The 19848-nt window shown below is 42.0% G+C and overlaps 2 long non-coding RNA genes across 3 annotated transcripts in view; both read left to right on the top strand.

Moving 5' to 3' along the window:
• Window positions 1-8013, top strand: part of LOC128076223 (uncharacterized) — a 73359-nt gene extending 65346 nt beyond the window's left edge. Inside the window, exon 3 of one of the 2 annotated variants that reach the window (XR_008204286.1) lies at window positions 7964-8013. This is a non-coding gene — a long non-coding RNA (uncharacterized LOC128076223). The remainder of the gene's footprint in view (window positions 1-7963) is intronic. The other variant, XR_008204285.1, reaches the window with a different exon arrangement.
• Window positions 8014-10760: 2747 nt separating this feature from the next.
• On the top strand, window positions 10761-16756 carry LOC128076222 (uncharacterized). The gene is made up of 4 exons (XR_008204284.1): window positions 10761-10891; window positions 11782-11882; window positions 15088-15162; window positions 16392-16756. It is a non-coding gene; the product is annotated as an uncharacterized LOC128076222 (long non-coding RNA).
• Window positions 16757-19848: the final 3092 nt, after the last annotated feature.

Raw genomic sequence — 19848 nt, 5'->3', positions numbered from 1 at the left:
TAGGTGCTGCCCCGTTCTTTGCATTGTCCAGAGGCACAAAAACAGTAGTCTCCACTGTGCTGAGAAAAGCATGGAGCAGAAAGATGAATTATTGCCCTAAAGTACTTAAGTCTAAAAAGACCTAAAACTGGCAGCTCTCCTCCCTTCCAATTCTGGTGGCTAAGCTGGCTGCAAGCACTGCAGACAGGCCGTGCAGCTTTATCCTCCCCTATTATCTGAGGGACTTTTGAAATTTCCCCTTGTGCCCTCTGCCCTGGCAGCTAAGAAGCACAGCTCTCTTTGCTCTCCTTCCCCCATTTCCATACCATGGCTCTCTGCTTTCTAAGCTGTGGCATCTCATTGCTGCTTTCACTTCATGCAGGACTGGATTCTCCTCGAGTCTCTTCATTTCTCTGTGTCAGTTATTTCTGCTCTGGGAATAACTAGAGCTTCCAGCGCTGAAGTTTTCCTGGGCAGGTGGGCAGAGCTGAGATGGGGCTCCTGTGGGGGCTGCAGCAAAGAGCCTTCTGCTGTGTAGGGTGTTACCAATGTGCTTGTGATTATGGCTCTGCCTGCTAGGGTGATTGCAGGGACACTTCATCTTCCTAAACTGCTCAGAGCTTTTTGTTGTTGTTATTTGTTCATTTTCCAGAGTTTTTTTTATAAAAATCAAATTGATTCTCATCTGCCATGCTTGTACCATCCCCAGAAATACGGGATTTCATCAGGTGCAGGGTGTAAAGTTTCTATGTTCAGCTTACAAAGCAGAGAAGTGCAGAAAAAGGGAGCATGAGACCATACCAGTTTTGTGACTAGTGCCCTGTCTGGTGACAACGGTGTGGACCATTTGTTATGTTCCTGCATTTAATCTCTTTCCATATGTCTCCTGAAATGTATGAGAGGAGGGGAAAAAAGGAGGAAAACGCAGTGAAGCCATTTCTACTGCTCCTTAGCAATGACTGTAAAACTGAATTTCTGGGTATAGCTACTGTGATATGCAGAAGGGTAGAAATTTAAATTGAAGTTGATGACAAGAGACTCGGCTTTGTTCCCTTATGGGTAGAAGACTTAATCTATGTGAAACAGGGAAAGTCTGTCCACTTAAATTCAAGATATTGTGTTGAACTCGTAATTTGTAACTGACAAAAACAATTAAGATTCTGTAAAGAAACCAACAAAGACAGACCTTGCTGCTAGAGTCCAATATTAGTTATATTAATCTGAATTTGAACCAGTGAAAACGACAAGAGACAGTGGGAATGAAAACCACATTTCTCAGTGTTCTTGTAAGCAGGTATCGTGGAAGACTTGCCACTCAAAGTGGAGAGACTCAATGAAAGAGCTTCAGCAGGCAATGAATGCTTCTGGCACAGGGAATGATGTTTCCTGAAGGCGGCTCTTAGTTACTTGATAATATTTCACACTAGAGAACATTGTTAGAAGCTTGAACAATTATAGGTGCTAAAACTGCTTTGGTCAGATCATTGTCCTCGTAATTAAACATGTATCATAGCAATCAATGAGCGATGATAATGTGTAAAGCCAATAGAAAGGCTGCTATTAGAGCTTTTTAGTTTGCTGTTTGTTTATGTGTGTATGTGGGGGAGTGTGTTGTGGGACTTCCCATTATGGAGAATGGTGTCTTATTATTTAAGCTTTTTTACTAGATCGTTCCAATTTGACGTTAATTGCACTTGGCATAAAGAATAAAAACAGTATTATGCTGTTGGGTGACTGATCAGATCTAAGACAGATTTGTATTTCTCTTTTTAGTTTAATGGGAACCTAAGCGTTATGTTTCTTACTAGGTTACCAAATTTCATATTCCTTTGTGATCTCCGATGATGCAAAACTTTCTGTTTCTACCTTCTCTTCCATACAGTGTATTTTCATTTCTGTTTCAAGCCTGTCTCAGGAAGGTTTGGTTAGTAAAACCTTTGGATGCAGACAACAAGTCTTGAGTCTACCAAATTTGTGAAGCAACTCCTTTGAAAAGGCTTTTTGGAGCAGATGTAACATTTCAGTTAGGGTGCTCAATTCAGCGTCACTGAAGTCAATGAAAATGTGCCCTAGAATTTGGATGGGTGTGGGAGTGACCTCAGCATCTTTGCTCCCAGGGCAAAAATTTGGAACACCTTTTGGGGCAAACAGTGAACCTCATAGACCTTCTCTCTAAAAAAAGCCCCAGTGTGTTGCAGTCTGGCACTGCTAGTTTGACATTGCCAGTAGAAATCCATATTTGAAACACAGCTTTGTGCAGTTTCACCGCATCTTTAAGGTGGGTATACACATTATATATATATATCTATCTATATATGTATAAAAAGACTGAAATTAGTGCATCAATTCATTCACTTACATGTTATGATGCAGAAGTAAAAGTATTTATTGTTGACTTAGTAAGGTGTTCCTAGTAAATGAAATTGTATCTGAGCAGTGAACGCCGTTAACCTGACAACATGTGTGATATTCTAGCCCTGGATTGAAAAAGACTCAGTTATATTATTTCTTATCTCAGTAAGGTAAGAACTACTTAGTATTTATCTGATAGTTAAAGTCTACAATAAAAAAAAAAGCCTAAGTGGAACAGAACATGGAAGCCTCTGTGGATACAATATTTTGTGGGTGTGATGAGGAGGCTACTGCTTTCAGTAACTTATCATCTGAAAGTATTTCTTATGGTTTAGTGATCTTGTAAATCGGAGAATGGGAACGTGGTTTTGTAAAATGGCCATCAGTCAGATACAGAATGTGAAAGGGTCAAATTGCAGCTCCTCCTCTTATACAGTTTGAGAACTAGTGCATGTGAAACACCAGCATATAGCTCCTCTGTCTAATAACATTGATTTTTAGTGAGAGATGAAAACAGTTCATCAATCAACTCTTGTGTCAAGCGCAACAAGAAATCTTGCAAGGGCAAATTTTCCTCCCTTGGGAGGTAAGATGTTTTACAGGCTGAGTTTTGAGCACACTGTTCACAGTTAAGAGCTTCTTTTCAGGGCATTAGGAGAATTTTCTTGGATGTGAAGTTCTTAGTAACAAGAAAGCAGAAATACTTAACTTGCTTGCCTCCATTCAGAATATTTGTATCTTTTCATTTTGTTCAGGACTACAGCTTCTCCTTAAATGAACATTTTTATTTTATGTTATTTTAAATGTCATATAACTCTTTTCTTACTATTTTTTATTGCTATAGAAAATTCAGACCTCTTCCACTCCCCTCCCTCGAGAAATAGGATTTTCAAAAAACAGTACCAGAAAGTTTGGTTTTGAAAATGTTGAAAAGTTTAGCACTTTTGCCTATTTCTCTATTATTGTCCAAATATTTAAGCAGTTTTAATCACAACTTTTCCATGGCGGCAGCGCTACTATTGGAGATTCATCCCAGATGTGATCTGCAGCTAAAGAGGGGGCTGTGCATGCAGTGCTTCCCTAGAGCTTACATGGCCAGCTGCTGAGGAGCAATGTGCCCACCTACAGCACCTTCTGATATAACCCAGAAAACTGTCCAAAATACCTTGCACTTCTTCAAGGGAAAATGAAATGATATCACACTGCCTGAAGCAATAGAAGAAATTCTGCAGGAGCAGGAACAGGTATTTGAAGGGATGTTATAGGTATTGTTAGCTAAAATGCTCAAGATCAAGTATTGAAATATACTTTCTTCAGAAGAATGAAAAGCAATGGAGCAGTCGAGGTGAAGGTTAGAATATAACAATAAAATGAAAAGAGGGATCATAGGGGATAGTGGAATAAATGAATTTCATAATAGATCCACAAAAAGTGTGCTAACAATGTACAGGCTGTTATCTGCTATTTACACACCACTGTATTGGACTTCAGTGTCAGTAAAGCAGTGGGTTTTGTGAACGAAGGAAACTGAAGCCAACCATCTCTGGGACTTGCAGGTATTAATTCCCAGGCAAGGCCACCAACATTTCTGTGAGTCCATGCCAAACACTGGGCTATATGAAATGGCAGTGCTTTTTGGATACGTGCTTCTCCCATGCATTTATCAACCAGAAATTGTCTGTCTGGAAAACAACAAAAGCAATATGAAAAGTAAGACTGGGACAAAATAAATTAAGGACAGAGCAGGTCAACTCCTTAAATTGTATCACACGTATTTCCTCCTGATGAGTTGAGGAAAATCCAAGAGTGGCAGGAGGTATGGGAGAACAGAAGAAGAGAGATCTGGGATTTAACAGAAACAAGCAGAAAAACAAAACAAAGTCAAAAAGGTGTGGAAGATGTGTGTGATAAGGAAAGAAGCACAGTAGAAAAAAAACTTAGAAAAGCCACAGACTTTTCTTGGATGTTGGACTATGCCTAAAACCTAGATTTTGTCACTGCCTTACAAGGAGCAGGTACATTTGGACTGGTTAAAGTGTTTATTGATGACAGTTCTGAAAGGCTGAAGGGAAAGATGGCATGTAAAAAGCAAACTACTGCAACTCTGGATCTTAGTGCTGCAATATAAACTAATTGGATTGTATTGGCATAAAGTAAATGAAATTCTGTCATAAAAATATAAGATAGTGTAGTGTAAGAGCAGGAATGCATGAGCCACCCTATGGAGATAGATGAATTAGACCAGACAACTTTTTTCGTGCTAATTCTTAGCATCAGCACTTGAACAGTGAAGAATAACAACACAAAGGCACCCTAGCTCTTGGGCTGCCCTTGCCATTAGGCCGTCCAAGCCACGCAAGAAGGGTGTGAGCACTGCTGCTGCAAGGCAGAGGCTGGATCAGAGCTAGGATTTGTCCTGTGGAGCTGAGGAGATGTCTTAACATGTGAGAAGGCAAAGCTTAATACTAACATTCAGTATAGACAGCTATATAAACCTGTTACAAAATCATAGCCAGCCTTGCTGCTGTGTAGACATGCCAGCTTCTATCTGCATAGCTTGCTTCTGCACTCACATTGGGATGGAGAGCTGTTAAAGTGAGAAATGCAAAAATAAGATATATGGTGAGTACTGGAGGAGACTGACTGCTGCTAACACTGCCTGAGGGAGATTTCCACAGGGCTTGCCAGGGAGAGGTCTGCTCAGGTTTTCAAGCTGAAGTGTTGCCTGCAAAAAGGTACAAAGTATGTAGGGCAAATGAAGCAGCAGGACCCCATTCCTGGGGGTGAATCTGTCAAGGTGGGTGCATTTGTACTTTCATTTTGTAATGGCTGCTGCTTCTATGTGGGGTCCTGGCTGTCTTCAACTTTTAAGTGCTGCTATGCTGCATAACATGTGGCTCTAGCAGCAGCTGCCTGCTGTTAGGTGAGATCATGCTGTGCCAGGCCATGAGGAAGCCTGGGGTGGCAAGTTCACATCCCTGTGCCTGCTTCAGGTCCCGTTGCTTCTGGATATCCTGTCTGGCCCAAGCCCTTATAGCCCATGAACAATAGGCAGCCCTGTGGAAAGGCCTAAGTGTTGTCACACATTCATTTCAGTATTCAACATTCAGTCTCGGGCATTTTGGCATTACATCCTTCTAGTTCTTCTTTTCTGTATTGCTGTTCCTTCTCATCTAAAATGAAGGCTGTTCTGTACTTAGTATCAGGGACTCTGGAAGGCAGTTTGGAGAATGCACCATGTGGCATGCTAAAGCCATTGGTGCTTTCTTTTTTAACTTTTAAGGAGATTTCTTTATGCCATCAACCAGCTTGATTCCTCCAGAAATGCCTGGGCTGCCTGCTCTGCAATTCATTTTTGAGCAGCTGTCTTGAGAGGGAAATCTTGGAGTTCCATAAACCATTCTCTAATCACTGTAGTCTTCTCAGACGCTAATCTCTACATCTCATCCTAAACCTTACGGTTGTAGAATCATTAAGTTTGGAAATGACCTTTAAGGTCATCTAGTCCAACCACCAAACCTTCGTGACACAGGAGATGGAGATGACCTCGGAGTCATCATCTCAGTTTAATTCTTTTCCTGATCTGCAGGCAGCAGTTATTCATTATTGTTGTCCAGCCACAGCACGACAGTCCTTACAGGCATCCATACATAGGCAGTGTGCAGAAGAATACTCTTCCACTTGCCATAGATGAAGCAAGCAGGTGGTTTCAGACAGTGAGTGAAACTACAAGTCAGGAAAGCATGTAGAGCAAAACTCTTGCATGGTGGGCACTGGTGAGGTAATTTGTTCATTCAAGGCAGACAACTGAGAGTGTGGTAGGTGGTAACACACTGCAGTCTGGATGCAGAGATCTGCAGAGTGTCTGTTAGGTCAGTGTGTCTTCCTGCCACGGGGATTTGGATGGTAGGTGGTAGGAGGTGTTCCAGAGTGTGGTGACCCTCAGTGAATAGTGAGCATAGCAGCAGCAGCAAGCTCAGGCCATGGCTTGATTTGCAGCATGAAACAGCATTCTATCATAGGTGCAGCCTGATGATTCTTACTCCCTTTTGTCAGCTGTGGTATGAGATATGAAAGGAAGAAGCAGAAGATATAGAAGAGCCCAGTGGAAACAGCAAATCATTAGAAAAGTATAGGAGAGACAGTTTAGGGTTAGATTTCTTGTTTAGATCCAGACTGTTATGTCAGTGGGCTGAAAAGGGAATAGTTCTTTCCTCCCCTTACACTGCAGACTGAAAGCAAGGGAATTTGCCTTTAATGGTCCGCCAGCATTTTAGCAGTGGAAATACCAGTTTGTACAGAACTGTGTTAATACCCTGCAATGTTAAATTTACAGAATGCATCTTTCTAGAGAGAGAAACATCTCTTACATATGCAGTTCTGTTCTAGCTTCTGGCTAGAGGAGTCTGTTTAGCAAGCATGATAACGAATGCAGAGATCACTTCTCCTGAACTGTGGGCAGAATAACTATATACTCACTCTCTGAGTGCTAACTAATTTGTATTAATGTTGCATTCAGCCCTGGAGTCAGTAAACTAGGAGTTCAACCCCTTATATTTATGCACAACCAGGAAGAGAGAAGTAGAGAATGGTCTTCATATAAGAAAGAAAATAAAGAGATTGCCATGGTAAGAAAATGCTGCGGGAGCTGGAATGACTGTGTCATTGAAGCTAGCATTGATCTCACCCTTTTTATTTTTTTTCTTTCTAAAGCTAACTGAAAGTGAGTTGCAAAAGAAAATCAATTCTGAGAATCATTAGGGTTGGAAGGAACCTCTCCTGGGTCGCACAGTCCATCACTCCTATGATTGTTCCTAAACCAGCTCTAACAACTGGGTATCTACTCACATCTTTTATGATGGCTCTACATTTTTCTTCCACTGGTTGCAACCATAATGTTAAAACAAACATTCTTTAAAAAAGAAGCATTGCAATGCAAGCCCTTGGGTACGTTTTAGCTGACAGATAATCTTCAAGGCTCATTTACTTTTAAAAAGTTACAGTCTCCAAGCATCAATGTGTATTTACCTTTGCTGGTGCCAGGAAAATTAGAAATATTACTGCCCCTTTTCTTTGCTGTGAGCAGACCTCTCTCAGCCTCTCTCAGGCCTTCCTACTGATGTTTGTTAAGTGAATGGAAAAATGTCCAGTGTTCTTGAAAGTGTTGGATTATGAGGCAGTGTTCGTAGTTCTTTTCAAGGACAGGGAAACCTTGCTTTGAGACAGAACTGCAAGCTAAACAACAAATATGTACTGGACACAGAGAGGACGCTTCCAGGAAGGTGTCACTGCTTTGTTTTGTGGGAGATTCGGTTTAAATCTCATAGCAGCTGCAGGTTAATTGCTGTAGCATATTGTCACTGCTCTCTTAGGCTGCTTGGTGCCTCCTCCTGTGTGCCACCAGCTTCCTCCCTCACCCTCACCCTATCCTGTTTTGTTTTCAGAAAGCAAGATACATTAAAATGTCTCTCTAGTGCAAAATGCAAAGGTGCTTTATTTGAAAGCTTGGACGAGGAAAGTCCAACTGTCTAGTCTTTACCTTTCATTATGTGCTGCCCTTCTAATACCAGGAGGATATAATATAGTAGTAGGATAATGCTACAGTAGTGTAACTAATATTCTTCCTTTCCAGTGTAAGACCTCTTCTGAACATAGACGAGATGACCATGTCTGCACAAAAGGTAGGACTTCTGGCTGAGTGATATTGCACCCAGAAATGTGCTTTGTGGCAAAAACACCAGTCTTCCCATTCTACTTTATTTATTAAACAGATGAGAGTCTATGCAATTCAGAATGATGTTATGATGGCTGCGTTTCAAAGTGAAATATTGCATTCTAGCCGGGAAATTTCTAATTGGTATTTTGTAATCCAGTGACGTTGCCTCCAAGAATCTTTCCAGGGTTATTATGGATGAGACACATGGTCCACAAACTTGTGGGTTTCCTGAATGGCAAATAAGAAACACCTGCGTAGGTTGCTCTGAAAGTAATACCTCCTACTTATTTCTATAGAAACTGCACCAGCTATGAAGAGCACAGTAACACTATCAGAAAAAGCAAATTCTCATCTGCAAAATTCTGCTTTTTGATAGAGACCACAATGTAGCTACCCTTTTTCATTAGCAATGAATAAGGTCCTGCATGTCATGCTTCTGAAAATCTGCACCACTGGAGGAGACCCACTGTTTCATGGCTGCTATGATGGTATAATTGCTAGGAAAGTGTTGTCCAGCAGCCTGAACAGATAGAAGTCAGAAGGTGCCTTATGTGGACTATACAGCGGCTGTGGTAGGACGCTCCAGCCAAGACTGGCAGTGTGTTCCATGGCGTTCAAACTGGTACGGGACCTGACGTTACCTTGTTGCAAGGGAGGGGTTGTCTTCTTCTCTGTTTTGATGCTGGAAATGTGAGCCTTCAGCTTAGTTAGCATCAGAGTTGATGATTTGTCTGGGTTCCAGGAAATCCAGAAGGATCACCCCTTTTCTATCCCAACAATGCACATCACTTTACCAGCTGAGGGCTGTGTCTTGAATTTTTTAGTTGATGGGAGAATTCATGTGTTGCTACTCCAAGATCTGCTGCTACTTTGGCTTGTAGTGGTAACATCATGTCTCGGCACCAGCAATGATATGATCCAGAAAACTGTTGCCTTCACCTTTGTATTTGTTCAATAGGTCCTGCCAAACTTGCAGACAATGTTCTTTCTGTTTCTGCATGAGCATTCGTGGGCCTCACGAGGCAAAAACTTTGCGATATTTCAACACTGCTACAGTAGTTTCCAACACGCTGAAGATAATGTTCTGCTCTGTACATAGTTGATCATGATCTGATAATTTGCATGGACGTGCTGATCGAGATGCTGTTCATTTCATGGTGTGACAGATGTGCATGGCCGTCCAGAACATGGCTTGTCTCTAACGTTGCACTCGCTACTGCTAACACGCACCACCCACTGCCTCACTGTGCTCACACCCTCAGACCCACTGTGTTGGTCTCCAGAAACGTTCAGCAAGCACTGATGAATGTTGATGGGTGCCATGTTTTCCACATGGAGCAATTCAGTTCCACCCCTTTGCTTCGTCTGCACTTCTGTGTCAGATGCCATTCCACCAGACTGCCCCTCTGCTGCCATCTGTCACATGGCAACCGAATGTAATGGGATACTGGTGGGAAGGTTCAGCCTCTGCTGCCATACCACCAACATCTGCGTCTGATGTACTGGACCAACATCATAAACTACAAAATGTTACTTTCAGAACAGCTTTTCCATTAAGTTTTCTATTAACAATATGTTTGAGTATTCCTGTGCAGAAATTAAACCTTTACACGTAGGCTCAGTTATGGGGATGCAAGTCAGAGAAAGGGGCTGATGAACACTCCTTTCCCAATCTTGGATGTTACCTTTTTAAAGCAGTAGAAGAGTGAACCCAGAGAAGAGTTTTTTGGGAGCTGGCATGCAGCACTGCACAGTGGGCTGTGGATTTGTCCCTTTGCTTATCACTGTCTAGTCTCAGAGATAAAAGATGAAATAATTCAGTAATAACCTAATGCTTTGCACTAATCTGATATCTCACACTTTTATGATTTAGAAAAGAGGCAGTTAAATTATAATATCAAGAAAGCTGCAGCATAAAGCTTTACTTCGATTGCATAATTTTGCAGCAGCAATTACCTCAGCTACAAATTTAATTTAAAAACTCTTTGAAAGCACAGTCTGTGTTATCGCAGAATATACTTGAAATCACTGAAGGATGATTTCATTCCAAGTCTGGAGATAGTATTTAATAGCCAGGAGAGAAACCTGTGCGCAGCCACACCTTCTTACTTATTAATAAGTTCTGCTGTAGCAATTACAAATCCTGACTTCCACAGATTCATTTACACTTGGCCAAATGTGAATTATAAACAATGTTTGCCAACTTAATGCAGTTGCATTCTTTCACCTAGCTGGAAAATAGATGGGAACTATTGAAAATGATCCTAATCATGATGCTATTAAGAAAGATGCAGAGAAAATACTCTGATAAACATCGCAGTGTCTGCCTACCATTATCTTATATTTTCCTTCATGATTCATGGTATCTTAGCAACCATATAGGCCTGATAGCTCTAATGTCTCTAAAAATGATGCACTTGGAAATCTATCACTTAAGGTCTGCTGCTCAAATAACGACAGTCTTTTCTTTGATGGCAGGTTTCAAGCCAAATAAATACACAAGAATTAGAGCAGCTTTCTTTGGCTGGATCTTCATTTTTGCACCGTTATTCAAACTGGGCAAGGAAAGGATTTTGTAATCCAGGCTTAATCTGTATAGATTTTGGATGTGCATATATATATTAATTAACTATATGGATTCAAAAGAATGTCAGAAGAGCGCTGGGTTATTGATTGACAGAGAGTTGTCTTTGTGCATTTATCAGCGGGGGTGAAAATGTGAGTCTCCTATCAGGACAAGGAAAAAGTTATGGATTTATCGTGTGTGTGAGACTCCGGGCATCCCCCTGTTTGCTGTAGAGCTATTAACTGCTTGATTGCTACTGACCAGACCTGATTGAAGAGGTAATCTGTTGACTGTATGAATACCCTTGATATTAAGAGTGGGCTTCCCAGCTTGTGCCATATGTACGACAGGCAGTTCACTTCAGATGCTTTTAGAAGATGTGTTCTGGCCTGTGACTTTCCCTCAGAGGAGGACTGGCTGCTGGGGTGGGAGTGCTGCTGAGCCAAGCCTGAATTGCCATCTTTGGGAGAGGACAGAGCAGGAGATATGCACCTGTGTACAGGTTACCAGCACTGCGTCACAGGGAACTCCATCACCTCTCATAAAGGCGTCAGCACCTGGGGAGATTGTGTCCGAAACCCCCAAACCTGAGAAACAGAACCAGCTGCATTTCTGAATTGTTTCCTCTTTGCACTATGAATATTATCCCGATAAAAACTGTTGAATCAGATGTTTTGCAATTCTTCAGAACAGAGGATTGAATGTCGATGATGTTTGCTAACTGCCGCAGGCATAATTCTATTAGATGCTGAGCAGACCACATTTACATTTAAAAATACAAGTAATCAATGTATGTTAATGTATGCCCTTCATGCATTTTGTGCCAAAGCATTTTTGTAGCTTTTCAAAATGGTCATGCTTTTGCGGGAAAAAACCTTTCAGAAACGCATCAGCAACACTGGCTGTTGGTTTAGCTTGTTTTTCTGAGGTATCAGTAAGCACACACAAGGAGAGGCACAAGTGGCACATGTGAGCACAGCATGCAGGCCAGCACACAGCCATGCAGATATTCCCAACAAGCGTTTACCTTCTCTTGTTGTTAAGCCTTGGGAGTGCTTATGCTTTGCAAATCTGATTAGCAAAATGTTCACGATCGTAATTCCAAAACAAAGTGACACCTGCTGTGATCCTGTTAGTGAAATTTGACACGAGTCTGTGTTACTTTCAGGTACGTTGGCAGATGATGACATTACTGCAGGAGAAGGTAAGTTGCGAATCCATGAGAACTCATAGCAGCTGTTTGCATTATAACCTCAGCATCAGTGTGAAGTAAGTGAAGAGCACTAGAATGATTACCCTTCGAAAGATATGTCATCTATGTCTTGTTTAACCCTGAGTGGGTTGGGGTTACAGCACCTGAGGATGGTGTGTGGGTCACTCTCACCCATTCTTGCCAGAACTTATTTTGCAGCATCTCTATGAGTCGTAATTCCATGAGAATTATGAAACTCAGTGTGCTGTCAATGTGCTGTATGAAAGAAATTGCTGCAGGCTTTGCCTGAGCTCACTGCTGTGCCTGTGTATCTCAGTTGTTTCTCTCCCTTTTAGAGCTTACTGGCATGTTCATAATGGATAGTGCTCCATTCTTCCTTGGCTAGAAACACACAGGTCCCTTTTGGTGAAGAAATTGTGACTTTGGACCTCAAGTCAAAACCTGCTTTGTTACAAACCATGGGAAGTACAGTCTGTGAGTGTTGATCCCAGTTAATCTGGTGTTTGCTGCCCACCTCTCTGTGTCGTGATCCATATGGAGCAGCACTGGGTGACCATGCACTGCGCCGGACTTTCGGATGTTGAGAAATGTCCTGAAGGCAGATTGTTTGACAAAATGTTTGAAAAAAACTTCCCTGATCAGAGCCATTGTGATCTTGATGGTCCTAAAGCCCTGAAAAAGGAGGCGAGGCTTGGCAGAGCATCTAAGACTACATATGGTTTACAAAATGCCTCAAAAAAGCTTGGAATGGGCCTGTATCAGACTTTAGCCCTTCCTGACTGTACTTCCAGAGTTTCTACCATTTTTTTGAGGCCTCTTTATATTTTATTCTCAAAAACTCTGCTAACAAAGCCACCTTTGTTGAGCTATTATGTATTGACATCCAAAGAACATTTTGAATTGTACATGAAGGAAGGCTAATTCTGCACATGGTTCCTGGAATATTTTGGCTATGATGTGATTTTGATGCAAAGTTTGGAAACTGTGCTACAAGGTGCCTTTTTAAAAAAAAAAACAAAAAAAAACCCCAGGCACACTGTCAGAAATTCATCAGCAGTTCCTCCTGAGTAATGTACTTTTCCAGAGACAAGTGAAAAAATGTCAAAACCAAATAAAGAATAGCTGTGTTATAGGAGCTATTCGAGATCCAATTTAGCCTTTCTTATAAGTTTCCCTTCCAGTAAGCTGCTCTTCTCATGTTTTCTTCCAGTAAATGAGATGTGCATAACTCAATCGTATTAGAGAATTGATCCCTTTCAAAAACATGCCAACAAACAAACAAACAGAAACTTCTGAATTGCAAAAGAGGAAAAAATAAAGGGTGCCAGTTTCCTAACCCTTTGGCTCACGTTCCTGGCTTGTCCAGCTCTCCCTCCATTCGCAGGAGGATCTGCAGAGTTACACTGATAAGAATTCAGGTCACAGGAGATTTCTAGTAATGGTCTAGATTAAATCCATCCATACATTCATCTTTCTGTACACTAGATGCGAGTCTTGGATATAAAAGCTGCCGATCCCCAATTTTTCATTTCTGAATAAACCATTTGGAAGGATTTTCCTCTTTCTTCCACTGGCGTATACTGGAAGTAACTTCTTTCAAGCAAATAATATTATGCTGGCAGTTACAGCGGCAAGAGGAGCAATAGGGCAGAGACAGAGTTTTGTGATGTGTTATATTTTAAAATGACACATTTGTCTGGTATGGGGTGGCTGAAATGCAGATTCAAGACTGAATAGAAATATTTCTGCATTAAATTCAGTATTTCTGCCACAAATCTTCTGTTGGTATAAGCAGATGAAGCACTCCTGATTTCAACAGCCCCCTGAGGCGCTGACCCACGGTATTTATTTCTAATCCGTTCTGGGCTTTGTGACCTTGCTTGGTTCATTTGCCTGTTACGTGCAAATACTCCTTGCAGATTCTACAGCAGGGGTGAAGCCAAGCTCTGGCAGGTCAGAAAGTGTGCTGTGAGCAAGTGTGCTTTACTGAAGGGGAAAGGAAAAACACAGCTTTTGTACAGTATGGTCCATTGCCACTTCCAATGGGGTTAATAGGGCAACTACAGGCAAATGGCATGGCAGGAGAGGAATTAATGATTTGGTTGTGTCTCATAAACTGCTTTAGGAATCTGATGGTATTTTTGGTTGTAACAAAATATTTACATAGGCTGCTCTGAAAGTAATGCTTCCTATTTATTTCCATGGAAATTACTACAAAGAGCACTGTAGCGCTAGTTGGCAGGGCAAGTTCTCAGCTACAAACTGCTCTTTTTCAACATAGCCACCACCATGAGCTGTGCATTTTTACCAGTGATAAATGCCTACGTATTGCACTCATACAAATCTACATGGCAGTGGAGGTGCCCTACTGTTGCTGTTGCAGCTGTTGAAATGCACCACCCACCACTTCATTGCGCTCACACAGCTATTTGGTCTCCAGAAAGATTCAGCCAGCACTGGTGAGTGGTGGGGGGCTGGCAGTGGAGTGAGGCCAGCTCCTCAGGAGGATTGAAATGTTGTGGGCATTGTGACCTGGTAACCCTCCTGTTCAGAAACCCTCTGCCACTGTGATCCTTTAGAACTGAGACATAAGGCTGAGGAGTTTTCCAGTTAGTTGTTTTAAAGGAGACTGATGTGTAGCAGTGCCTAGAAGTTGGCTGCCCAGTTCGTGAATGGTTTCTGCTGCTAGCGCTATTTCAGAACAGCACTTTTCTGACTGCATAGGAGGTGCAAGCTCAGAGCCACTCACGTAAGCTTTGCCTTAGGGGTATCAGCAGTAGTAGAGTCTCTAATGAAAAAAAAGCACCTGAAACAACAACAAGAGAAATGAGGAAAATGAAGATTTTCAGACAACATGTCTTTTATCTGTGCCTCTGCTGGGTGAGGTGAGTGCTTCTGTTCTGTGTTATAGCTGAAGTCACAGCTATATGCAGAGGGGGTGCTGGGAGGCTGTTCTAATTAAAACTGGCTCTGACTTATGAAATTCAGGATGCTGGGAGGAAGCTGTCCAGGATGATTAAAACACTATCTGAATGTTGACACAGATCAGTTTGAGATCCATTTCTAAGCCTTTCTTTAGTTGTGATATTGTCTGTGGTTTTTGTAGCTGCTGTTTGTTTGCTGGGTTTCTTTTTTTCTCCAGCATTGGAAACCACATTGAATATTTTCTCTTCAGTGAAAGATCAGGCTGACCGCTGCAGGTGCTACAATATAAAATACAATCTGTTGCCAGCAGATTTTTCTTTTTCTTTCTTTTCCCAGGAAGAAGCCCATATCCTCCTTGAGCCCTCCGCCTGGTTGTGTGCAATTCTGTAGCAATTCATTTCTTCATGAATAGTAAGAAGAAACATAAGAGAAGTGCTAGAATTGGGCTGGCTTTTTTTGTCTCACTTGCATGGTTTGAAGCACTTCTCAGCCTTCTCATCCCCATAGCAGCAGGCAGAATGGCAGTCCTATATCCCATCCTGCTGGCTGCTTGTAACACCCTCACTGACCTCTGCTTTCCTCTTCCCCGTTCCTTCACCTGCTGGCATTGTGAGATGTAAGGCGTGCTTCTTCAGGAGTGCAGCTTGGACACTGTGCTGAGTGTGTTTTCCATCTTCCTCCCACCCACCACATCTCAGTTAATTCTGCAGCCAGCCTTATTTTTCCTTTTCCCTGTGTCCTGTTACTTGCCTCAGCAGTATCTCAGGTAGAATTTCAGACAGAATTTCAGGTGGTCAGGCAGGTTAACTTCAGCTGAGAATCTTGAAGGACAAATAGTAGACGCAGCACCAAACCTGCTACTTATGTCAGTATGTCAGTATAGACTGGAGCTGGAGTTCAGCAACAAAATTCATCTTAAGCATTGTCTTTAAGTCAAGACTAAGTCGTAGGTTTAAATGGCAAATAATTGTTCAACAACTACGTGAGATTTTATTTGCTGTGATGAATCACTTGGAAAATTTCACTAGTCTCTGATGCCAGAGGGCACATTCACATTTGTCAGCAGATCAGTAAATATTTATGTGAGATGCACAAAGTGGCTATAAGCTCCAATTTTTTGGAAATGGCAGATCTTTACCAATAGGTGTGAAGCTTCCTGGTCCCACGCAGCCTCTGCACCTCTATCTCATGAAAGTTTCAACTCAGAATTTGAAAGCTTCTGTGTTTAATTAAACTTTTCATGAGTTCTACTCTGTGTATCAAGTGCAGCATTTTGCTGCAAACCTGTCTCTAGCAGCAGTCTCCTTTCTGACAGTAAATCTGGCTCAGAAGTTCCAGCTCTGTCCCTTTCATTCTGCCCCTCTCTGCAGATGGTAACCCCAACCCTTTTGCCATTTTTTGGTTTTGCAGAACCACTGAAATGATCTGGACTAAAAAAATCCAACATGACCCAACTCTCAAAGCACCCCTAAGACTTCTTTCTTTATTTATTATTTTTATGTAGTTTGCTGATGTGCAACTCCCAAATCACTGCAATGATGCCGACTTCGTTCAAATTTGAAATGAATTAATTAATAATTTGCCAAAAATGAGGCGAGACTTCACTTTTTCTGGCTCCTCCTTCCCTTCTCTCCTCCCAGGAAAAGACTGTGTGAATAGCTGACTCGTGTTCAGCTTTGATGTCATATTGTTTGGGTAACCTCCTGAAGCTTCAGAGGCACTCTTCGGCAGAGCAGCACAGCCAGCCAGCAGATGGGGAGGAGCGCTTGGATTTCTGTGAAACAAATGTGTTTTGTTATGCCAAGGGATGGCATTCAAGCAGATAAATAATACGCATACTGCACGCGAAGATGTGGAAGTGGAAACGTACAGAACTAGCGCTGGAGTCAGTGCTCCCTGCGAGGGAGCCTGCAACACACTGCAGTCCGCTTTGCTGAGCGCACCAGTGCCAACCAGGAGCTGATGGCGCAGCTGAGATCAAGAAGTGTTTTAATCTCTTAATAAATTTCACAGCTAGATGGCTTTTTCATTTGTACACTGTAGACAGAGCAGTTTTTGCATCCCTTGCTTTACTGTTGACTTATTCAGGAATTCCTGAAGAATGGCAAATACTTTGCAGTAGTTTTATTTTGGATGGAATCTGAATGAAATTCCTTGAGAAACTCAGAAGTTTCTGGAAGCCAGATTTTCTTGTGGTTTGGAAGGCTTTCTGTCACTTTGTGCTACGTTGGTGTAACCAGTATACATGAGTTCTAGTATGTGCACAGTGCTGAGATGAAACTCTTTCCAAACCCTCTCTGAGGCTGTCTGGTCAGGGGAGGTTCAGGTTGGTTACTGGGGAAGATGTCTTCTCAGAAAGAGTGGTGATGCACTGGCACAGACTGCTGGTGGTGAGTGGTGGGGTCACTGTCCCTGGAGGTGTTCAAGAAAATGGACATGTGACACTGAGCAACATGGTTCAGCGGGCATGTGGGGATGAGTTGATGGTTGGACTAGATGATATGAGAGGTCTTTTCCAGTCCTAATGATTCTATCATTCTCTGGTCCTCTTTATCCAAACCTGTCTCCTGTCTGAGCAATGGGGACAACTGGGAATATTCCACAGCAGTTTCCACTGGACATAGAGTGTGTTCCTGCCCCACAAGGAGGGAGAGATTAGATTCAGTGAGAGCAAAAAGCACAAACTGTCAGTTGCCATGAGAGGAACACTAAAAGGTCTAATTTAATCCATCTCCTCCTGTTGGTGCGCTTCGTCCCAGAAAGCTTCCTTCTGTTCACCTGTGTGGAATAAAACACTTGGAGACAGCAATTACTGGGAGATGATAAATTAGATTGTGCCTGCCACTTGGGAAAGAATGTTTCCCAACTAACGAGCCTCTGCTTCGGGGACGTTTGCAAAGCTGTGTGCTCCAGTGGCTCTGACACACTCCTGGTTATGGTCGCACACGGCTCGGCACTGCGTTCTAGACAGCTGAGCATGGAACTCTGTTGCTTTTGGGAGAGGCTGGCTAATTAATTCCTAATTTATTAGGATTTTGTGATCAGTGACAACACTTAATTGGCTTAAATGTGACCTTAGTTTTAATGGTACTTGTTACTGTCGCGACCTCAATGTCTTCTGCATCTCATGGGCTGCGGGGCAACCAAGGCAGGGAGCTTACCTTCCTATGCACAGGCAGAGTGACTGTAGTGGCTTTGGAAAACAGGAGACACCATTTATTTGTTACTCTTATTCACAGGAATTTTCCCCCTTTTATTCTCACTGGATATATGTATTTTTAAAAAGATGCAATTTAAACCATGCAGCATTTAATTTCCCATCTACTAGGTCCTCAATCTATTGTATTTTTTAGTGCTGTTACTTTGTAAATGGTTACCAAGTGAATAACTGCTCTCATAAATAGTCACAGCAAGAAATTACTTTAGCTTCCTATGCTAATAGACAGTGGATCTTATTAGTAGGGCTTATTAATTGGTTTGGTATCTTATTTAGTTAAAATTGGTGTGGCAGTGAGTGGAAAAATAAATCCTCGTTAGGCCAGTGGGTTCCTTATTGTATGCCCTTGTATGTATCATATTCAGAGAACTTTAGAAACAGTGGGTAAGGCTCCAAACACTGGTGACAGTTTCTCAGGTACTATATAGATTTTTAAAGGGGGAGAATAAGAACCAGCATTAGAGTTATACTTCAGATGTGCATGTAACCAGCTCCCGGTCCTGTATGTAAATAGCATGGTTTGATCAGCTTTGCCAAAACAGCCTATTTGCTTCTGCAGAATGCTTCCAGAGCTGGCTGCTCATGTCCCGGGGTGGCACAGTGAGCCCATGTGTGCTGTGCATTGCTGTGGGTGTTGGTGGGAGCTGGGAGTGCTGTAGTGTGTGGGTACTGCAAGCAGTGTTTTGTTTGCCAACAGAACTGTGGTGTCTGTCAGAAAGCACCCCTCCACTCTTCAAGTTAAGATGCTCCTTGTGTCCAGAGTTATCTGCATCTCTGATAAATCAGTCCTGACTTGTTTTTCCACTTTTTTTTTTCTTCTTTCTTTTTTCCCTCTCCTTTAAAAAAAATAACAAAAGTGCTAAATGTGCAGTTATGCTGCAGCGTCAGCCAAAAGCATAATTAATGCTGCAAACATAATATGATTTTAAAAGATTATCTCTGGTACTGACAAAATATCAGCAAGTCAGTCTGTACTGAGGTACAAAATCCATACCTTCAACGTATCTGGGGTCTTTGGGTTATGTCAGCGCACGTCTTTTTGTACCTGTTCTTATTGGTGTGGTTTCGTTGTTGTTGTTGGATTGTGTTGGTTTTTTCTTTTTCTTTTTTGATATAAAAATAATATTTTACTTTTATTTTTAAAATAGCAGCACTTCCGTTTCTGTATTCTCCTCCTCTTGCTGCTCAGCTCCCATTGGTTCCTGTACAGAGACACTCACAGGCCTGACCTTGGTTGGAGAACAAATCTCTCCTAATCTCGCCTCGCCTCTCATCACCCAAGTTTCAGCCTGGGAGGGCTTTGGGTAGACCTGTGGAGAATGTGTCATGGGTTTACTTAGTCTGTGTGATGCTTTGGAGAGGACAGTCAGCAGGAGATTGCAGTCTGTGTCCTGTGAGATGATGGTAGAGCTTGAGCATGCATGAAAAATCCAGCGCCTTTGGGTTTTTAACTGTTGTTTCATGAGAGAGGCAATGTTCTGGGTGGCAGTGGACAGAAAGTAAAGTTAAAAAAAAAAGCAAAAAAAAAAAGCTTCTGGTCTGATGAAAACATCTCTTAACCTTGATCAAATGGGATCATTTGATACGTGCCCTGCTGAACCCAGAATCTTTTGTACCAGCAAGAGGGGCCACCAAGGGCAGAAAACAACAGACTTGTAACAAAGGGAGTGCTCCTTCGTGTCAGCACTGCTCAAAGGTCGCACTGTTTCTGTGCAGAAAGGCTTACAGTCTCACTAAGACCTTTGCTAACTCTTCATTCCTATGTGAAGACACAACTCTGAACATGTGAAATTGTTGAACTTCTAGCAGTAAGAAAGATACAGACAGTTTATTACATTCCGTGCTTGATTCCTGATTGGAACGAAGTGGTGGGATCCTAA

Source organism: Tympanuchus pallidicinctus, unplaced genomic scaffold (assembly GCF_026119805.1).
Source record: "Tympanuchus pallidicinctus isolate F22 unplaced genomic scaffold, pur_lepc_1.0 scaffold13, whole genome shotgun sequence".
In the NCBI taxonomy this organism is placed as follows: domain Eukaryota; kingdom Metazoa; phylum Chordata; class Aves; order Galliformes; family Phasianidae; genus Tympanuchus; species Tympanuchus pallidicinctus.
The sequence above is the reverse complement of the archived record's forward strand: the minus strand, read 5'-3'. Positions and strand labels throughout refer to the sequence as shown.